This window comes from Penaeus japonicus, unplaced genomic scaffold (assembly GCF_977035675.1).
Source record: "Penaeus japonicus unplaced genomic scaffold, GWHDUDI00000001_assembly GWHDUDI00000001, whole genome shotgun sequence".
Classification (NCBI taxonomy): Eukaryota; Metazoa; Arthropoda; class Malacostraca; order Decapoda; family Penaeidae; genus Penaeus; species Penaeus japonicus.
In genome coordinates, this window is record NW_028234403.1 from 17,043,262 (window position 1) to 17,051,374 (window position 8,113).

Consider the following 8,113-nt stretch of genomic DNA (forward strand, 5'->3'; position numbering starts at 1 on the left):
TCCACCTATCATCCACATCCACCCGCCTCCACAGCCTCCCCCCGCGCCCCAACTCGGGCTCAGAAAATGCCAACGGAACGGGAACGATCTCTCAACGGTATGCAATTAAGACTCGTTGCGCAGACTAGAGCGGGAGATGGGAACGCTGCTTCTCCTTGCCTCTTCATTGGAGAGGAGAGGGATGATGGGGGGAAGAAAGGAGAGGAGGAGGAGGAGGAGGAGGAGGTGGGGGGGGGGGGAAGAGGGGGAAGGGATGTGGTGTGCTTGGAGTGTGTTTGGGGGGGGATGGGTTGACCTTTAATCTATTTCTCCTTTTCTTTTATTGGTGTTTCTTTTTTTCTGTTGTCCTTTTATTTCTCTCTGTTTTTTTCTTCTATTTTTCTTTCTTTGACTTTTTCTCCTGCTTCTTCTTTCTGTACTTGTTCCTCTTATATTTCATTTTTATTTTTCTTCTCAGTTTTTATTTTCTCCTTTTTCTTCTTCCTCTTCTTCCATCTTTGTTATACCACTTCCTCCTTTTTTCCTTTTATTTTCTTGTTCTTCACTGCACTTTTTTTTTCTTCTTCTTTTTACTCTACCACTACTTCTGGGTCGTCCTCTTCTTTTTCATCTACTTCTTTTTCTTTTCTTCCTCCTCGTCTACTTCTTTTTATTTTCTTCTTCCTCTTCCTTCTATTTGTTTCTCTTCCTAGTCCATCCTCCCTCCATCCTCTCCCTCCACTCTCTTCACTATTTTTTTATTTTTTTTATTTATTTATTTTTTTTCTCTTGACCCACCTCATCGCCCCCTTCAGCGAGACACGCAACATCGTTCCATTATATAATTTCAAAACCATAATTAGGACAACTATTTTAAAAAAAGGAAAAAGGAAAAAAACAAAAAGCATAATTTTACAGTGACAGGAATAGCGGCAAAATCCTGAGACCAGCGATGACCATGGGAACAGGTGGTAAGTATAGAAAAAGGTAATGATAACAACAGTATATACTGAAGTATTTCCTTTGTATATATCTTAAAAGTTTTATATCATTCCGTTACATCGTTGTTTTCTTTGGATACGTAAATATGGAGATGTACTGTTTTGTCAGCAGCCACTGGTCAAAAATAAAAGGTCAGGTGTTGCATACGCATTTAGGGAATTTGAAACAACCTGTAAATATAATAATGATAATACAGAATAATCCTAAACAATAACTTCGCATATGATATCACAAAGAGAAGACTTAATTTACTATACTATAATTATAAAAGAAAGACAAGCAAAAAAAATCCTTAACGCATTACACGAGGAAACGTACAAATAAACTTTTTAATTGAGCGTAAACAATTATTTGGCATTCATGAAGGATTTGTTCAGATCAAATAGATGCTAAAAATACAAGTACGGCTTTCAACACTGACCTCCAGCCTAGTAAACAATATAATTTTCTGTCTCATAATTCTGCATAAGACGAGGTCAGTATTTGGCCCGCAGTCTTCGGTTACAGTATCAACACAATTCAAGGTAAGGTTTCATGCTAATGGGACAGAATCCGAAACCCGAACAATAAATTCTTACAAGTTAAATATATTTTATGCTAGTTAATTTAACAAATAGTACGGGAGAGACGCATAAGGTTATAAATGTATCCTACTCGATTACAAACATAAGAATGGGGGCCTTGGCCAACCAAACCAACAGTTCAGTGTTTTGATCTTCGAACATGAAAACATGTGAAATGCATGCGTGCATTAGGCCATATTTAACAATCCTGGAAGTTAAATTACTTGAGAAGATTTTTGATGGCGATTTGTGGACGGTGGGTTTTTTCGATTTTGTTATTTCCTTATCATTAGATATAAATATACGAGAAAAGAATATCAATGAAATTGTTGAAGTCGGGATCCTCACATCGAAGAGAAGTGAAATAACTATTGATTAGATGCTAACTACGGAACCTCACCGCAAAGATTTCGCCATTAGAAATCTATTCAAAAAGATTTAATTAATTTTTTTTTTAACGTATTCGAATACTTTATATTTCAAACGTTTGGGTTAAAACGTGTGTATTTTAGAGGGGGCAGGGAAAAAGGCCGACAATCGAAAGGAAGTTCGGGAAGAAATTCGGATCAAATGGCGCTTATTTGTTGGAAGGAATAGTGGAATAGGATGGGGGTTCTTTCGTTCGTTCGTTCCCTCCTTTCGACATCTTCCGTGCCGACTTGCTGTCGGAAAGCTTTATTAAGATCATTCTTGGTCGGGTAATCCTGTTTTACTTTAGAACTTTACATCCTTTGTATTTCACCATTTTTCACTCTTCAAATTTGCATGTAATTTTCGTCATTTATTTTCAAAACCCGGTTTAGTATGCTTGCTGATGGAACAGCTTTGTATGGAAAGAATTCCCAATTGTGAAATTCATTGTCTGCAATATACTGGGTTCTTTTTTTTATGTCATTTTCGACTCGGCGCGAAAGAACGAGTGCAAGTGAAGTGACACTTGGGAACAGCAGTTATAGTAATTGTGGAAAATAGCAAAGTGGTATTTCTGGTGATTAGTGTCATATTGAGCGTTTGAGTGCTAATTGAAAGAGTGAAGAAGAACGATTATGTGAGGATAAGAGGTTTAAGGCTCCTATTTAGGGAGTGGGATACAGTCCAGCGAAGGGGGGTGTTGGGAATGTATTTTATATGAAGTATTTATTCACGACGTATTATCTGGTGTTTTAAATCGTGGTAAAATAACAAATCTAGTACCTGCGTGGGGAATTAGGTGATAGCGATCGTGGTTGTTTGATCTGTGTATATCTTGAGAATTGTTAGGATTAGTCCGTTATGGGACGATTTTGGAGCGAGTTGCGCAAATGGACAAATGTTTATTTATGACAACCCCTTAATCGCTTCTATGGGGTTAAGGTGTACAAGTGGCCTTGTGACTTTGCTAACTAGGGCAAATTGACATTATGGATTTGCTTGAAAGGGATTTGGGAGAAAGCCTATAATGTCGCGACGATGAGGAGAGGGCCCGGAGACGTGGATAAGCGAAGCTGCTTCCCGTTTGTTGTCAGTGTTCACGTCAGTGAGATGGTTAGTCCGGCACAGAGGGATGCCGGGCGTGGAAACTAGAGCGCAATATCGATAGCATATACATGTATTACATTATATGTATGTAGTATTGAAATATCTAATTTATTAATTATATCAATGATATATATATATATATTTATATATATATCAATATATATATAAATATAGGTATTTTATTTATTATCTCTCTGTCTAAATTGTATTATAAACAAATAAATAATATATATATTATTAATATGTATCTATAATATGTATATATTGGTATATATGTATATATGTATATAATATGTAGCTATATACATATATAAAAATTATTATATGTTTATACCTTGTATATATTCTTATATAATATATATATATGACTATATGTATAGATGTATATATCTATGTATATTCTCAGTGTATCTCTCTATATATTCATATTTGCATTTTATGTATATATATATGTATCTATATATATATGTTGTTCTATCTGTATATTCTCTATATTTAAAATATATTATGTATGTATGGTTGATTTGTATGTATATATGTATATTTGTTTCTGAATATATATATCTATCTGTATGTACTATATGTATATATGTATGTTTATATATTCTATATCTATATATTTATATATATATATATGTATATATAGGGATGTTTTATATATATTATATCTATCTTATCTATCATATTATATTCATAGATGTATATATTAGTATAACTAATCTTATATATATTTATATATCTATATTATCAATATTTACTCGATGATTTTATAGATGTATATATATATATTATATATATATATATTATATATATATATATATAAATTATATAGGAGAGGCGAGAGGAGAGGGGGCGGCGGCGAGAGAGGCGAGAGCGAGAGAGGAGAGAGATGTATTCTAGATGTAATTATTATCCAATTATATTATATATATATATATTATCTAAATATATATATCTATATAAGTAATACCATGTATTTATAAAATATATAATTATTTATATTTCTAAAGTTATATATGTATTATAGTATATATATGTATTTATCTCTAATATATATATGAATAATTTGTTATATGTTTTTGTTTAACTTTTTTTATGTATTATATATTTATGTAGACATATATAATTATCTATATATATATATATCTAAATAATCTATATTATATATATATGATATATATAACATATATATCCAGTAATAACATATAGTTCTAAATTTATCTATATAAAAAATCTTCTATCTATATATATAAATATATATATCTAACTATCTATATATCTCTGTCTATAAGATCTATAGTATATTGTATAAATTTATGTTCATTATGATCTAAAAATTATGTAATCTCCTCATATATATCTCTATATATCAAACTTAAATTTCTCAAACTTAATTAAAAGTGAGTAGAGGGTTTGTGTGTGTGTGAGTGTAACCAGTCTGATATATATGCATGATATATTGTATACTCTCTATTATAATTCTACAACTTCCCAAAAAAACACCCAAAACAACACACCAACCCCACCGTCAGTTTCTATATTGTGGTGTGTGTAATTTTTGAGTTTATTGTGTTTGCCCTGGCAAGTAGGTGTCACAGCTTTTTAACTATGTAAGTGCAAGGTGTTTGTGTGTAATGGACACTAAATTGAGAAGACGTGGCATTCCGTATTGCATTGCAGCCTCTATTAACAGCGTTCATTTTTAAAATCAATATAAAACCAGAGCACCAAGATCCCATACAATGATAGTTTCATCTGGAATTAGGTCTTGCAGAAAAAAGTCAATTCTAGCCGATGTCTTTCAAATGGATAAAAGACCTAGACGGTGAATAAAAACAGTCGATGATAACGCTGATTATTGTATTCATATGTATTGAAAAAAATTCTACCCGTATAATTACTGCTAATCTACTGATTCTTGGTATTCATTCTAAATATTCGGAACTACCCGCAGAAACAGTACAACATCAATCAATTAACTAACGCCCAATGTTTTGCTTATATAATTAGGAGCAGTATTATAAGTTTGGCCAGACTTATTATGAAATAGGATGAGAGAGGATAAAAAATGTTTAAGAGATTCAACCCTTGGGAAGTTTGCACCACGTTAAACTTAGTCTTATTTTCATCTCTTTTAAATTCTATGTCTCGTATACTAAGAAGACGAAATTTTCATTATTATTTCTTTTTTTTCTATATCTTTGCTTCCCTTTATTATATTTATCTCACTATTTTAACTTCTATTTCTTAATTTATTTTTCTACTTCTTATTTTCTTTAGAGTCTTTATTTTTTCGTTTTTATTTATTTTATTTATTTATTCTTTTCCTCCAATTTTATGTTCTTTCACCTTCTTCTTTCTTTTATCATTGCCCTTTCTCCTCTTTCCTACATGTCTTCTTTTGGTTTTCTTTATTGGTTTTTTTTTTTTTTTCTTTTTGGATATCTCTTTTTTAAGATTTTTTTCAAGAACTCTTTTATCAATAACATCAGTATTATCAATATTATTACAATTATTCCTTTAATTGTAATCATCCTTATTATCTTTATCATTTCATCATCATGATCATCATCAATAATATCATGATACATCTCCCTCTTTTTTTTTTTTAATACGTCTGTCACTGTTATTCTTTTGCTTCCTCAAGTTTATCCATTACATCTTCTCTTTTCTCTTATGATTATATAATATGTTATATGTTACATATGGTGTATATGAATGTGGTTCATGTATGTATATGTTATGATGCATACCAAAACATACAGACATACAACAACAACCCACACACACACACACTCTATATATATATAATATAAAATTATATATATATAAAAATTATATATATATAACTAACAATATATATATATATATATACACACACACACTAGCACACACATACACACACACACACACACATATACATATATAATCTTATGATTATATATGTATATGTACATATGTGTATATGTATGTGTATGTATGTATATGTATGTGCATACACACACATACAGACATACACACACACACACACACACACACACACACACACACACACCCACACACACACACACAATATATATATATCAATCATATAATAATAATATATAACCACACTATATCAATATATAAAATATATATAATATATAATATAAACACACACACACTGCACACACATACACACCCCGACCCACCACACACACACACACACACAACACACACAACCACACACACACACACACACACACCCACACACACACAACACACACACTCCACATTGTACACTATACATTATTCCATATAACATTGCAGACAGGTCAGACAGGACAGACCATTGCATACCATACATTATATATACAGAAGACAGAACAGACGTTTTAGGACGTTCGTTTTATTTCACCAGAACGTATAACTAAAGGAAAAAGCCGTTTCTTACTTTAACAGTTTAATCTGTGTTCTAATAAGCAAAAAAAAAAAAAGAAAAAAGCAATAAGCAAGCAAAATAAAAAAAAAATTAAAAAAAATCAGGAAGGGATGAAAAAAAAAAAGAAATTAAAAAGCAAAGGGTAAATGATATGAGTAAGGAGTATGAGTATTGGATTTTGTATTGAAAACGATAATATTATTCAAAATCGCAGGCTGGGTTTGGAAAGGTGGATCAGGGGAGGTGTGGAAAATATTATTTATGCTGCTTTCGATCATATATGTCGAATAAGTTTTTAGTTTTTTTTCAAGATCATTTCCAGGCCAAATAAAGACTGTTTTTCTGGGGAGATCTCATGGCTTAATTATGAGCTATTATGATTTTGTTAGAATTTTATATTTTGAAGTTGAAAAATAATAAATGAAAGAAATGAAATTATTTGAGGGTCTCATCTTTCTGTATTAGAGAAATCTAACTCTATTTTTGATCTAATATGCTAAACAATACACCTCCTCAATCAACAGGACATCATCTAAGCGCAAGCAACATGAACAAGCAATCTTTCTCTATCTTTCTCTCTCTCTATCTGTCTTAATCTATCTAAATCAACTATCATATACTATCTAAAATATATATATATAAGAATATATATATATATATATATATGATATTAATATAAATATATATATATAATCTATATATATATATCAAAATATATCTTTTTTTCTCTCTCTATCTATATATGTACTCAAACCAAATTTATACTCTCTCCTCTCTTCTCTCTCTCTCTCTTCTCTTCTCTCCTCTCTCTCTCTCTCTCCTCTCTCTCTCTCTCTCATCGTCACATCTCCTCTCTCTCTCTCTTCATCTCTTCTCTCTCTCTCTCTCTCTCTCTCCTCCTCCCCTCCTCTCTCCTTCTCTCTCTGTCTCTCGCATCCTCTCTCTCATTCTCTCTCTCTCTTTCTCTTTTCCTCTCCTCTCGCTTTCTTCTCTCTTCACTCCGCTCTTCTTCTCTTCCTATCACCTCACAATACATATCATCTCTCCATCACTCTCATCTCTCTCTCTCTCTCTCTCACCTCTTACCTCTTCTCTCTCCTCCTCTCTCTCTCTCTCTCTCTCTCTTTCTCCCTCTCTCCCTCTCTTTCTCTCTCTCCTTCTCTCTCTCTCTCTCTACTGTCATTCTCTCATCTTCTCTCTCTCTCTCTCTCTCTCTCTCTCTCTCTCTCTCTCTCTCTCTCTCTCTCTCTCTCTCTCTCTCTCTCTCTTTCTCCCTCTCCCTCTCTCCCTCCCCCCCTTCCCTCTCTCTCTTTCTTTCTCCCTCTCTCTTTTTCTTTCTCCCACTCTCTCTTTCTTTCTCCCTCTCTCTCTCTTTCTTTCTCCCTCTATCTCTCTTAGTTTCTCCATCTCTCTCACTCTCTCTCTCTCTTTCTCTCTCTCTCTCTTTCTCTTTCTCTTTCTCTTTCTGTTTTTCTCTCTCTTTCTCTCTCCCTCTCTGTCTCTCTCTCCCTTTCTTTCTCTCTTTTCTCCTCTCTCCTCTTTCTCTTTTCGCTCTCTCTCTCTTTCCTTTCTCTCGTCTCTTTCTTTTCTCTCTTTTTTTCTCCTCCTTCCCTTTCTTTCTCTCTCTCCC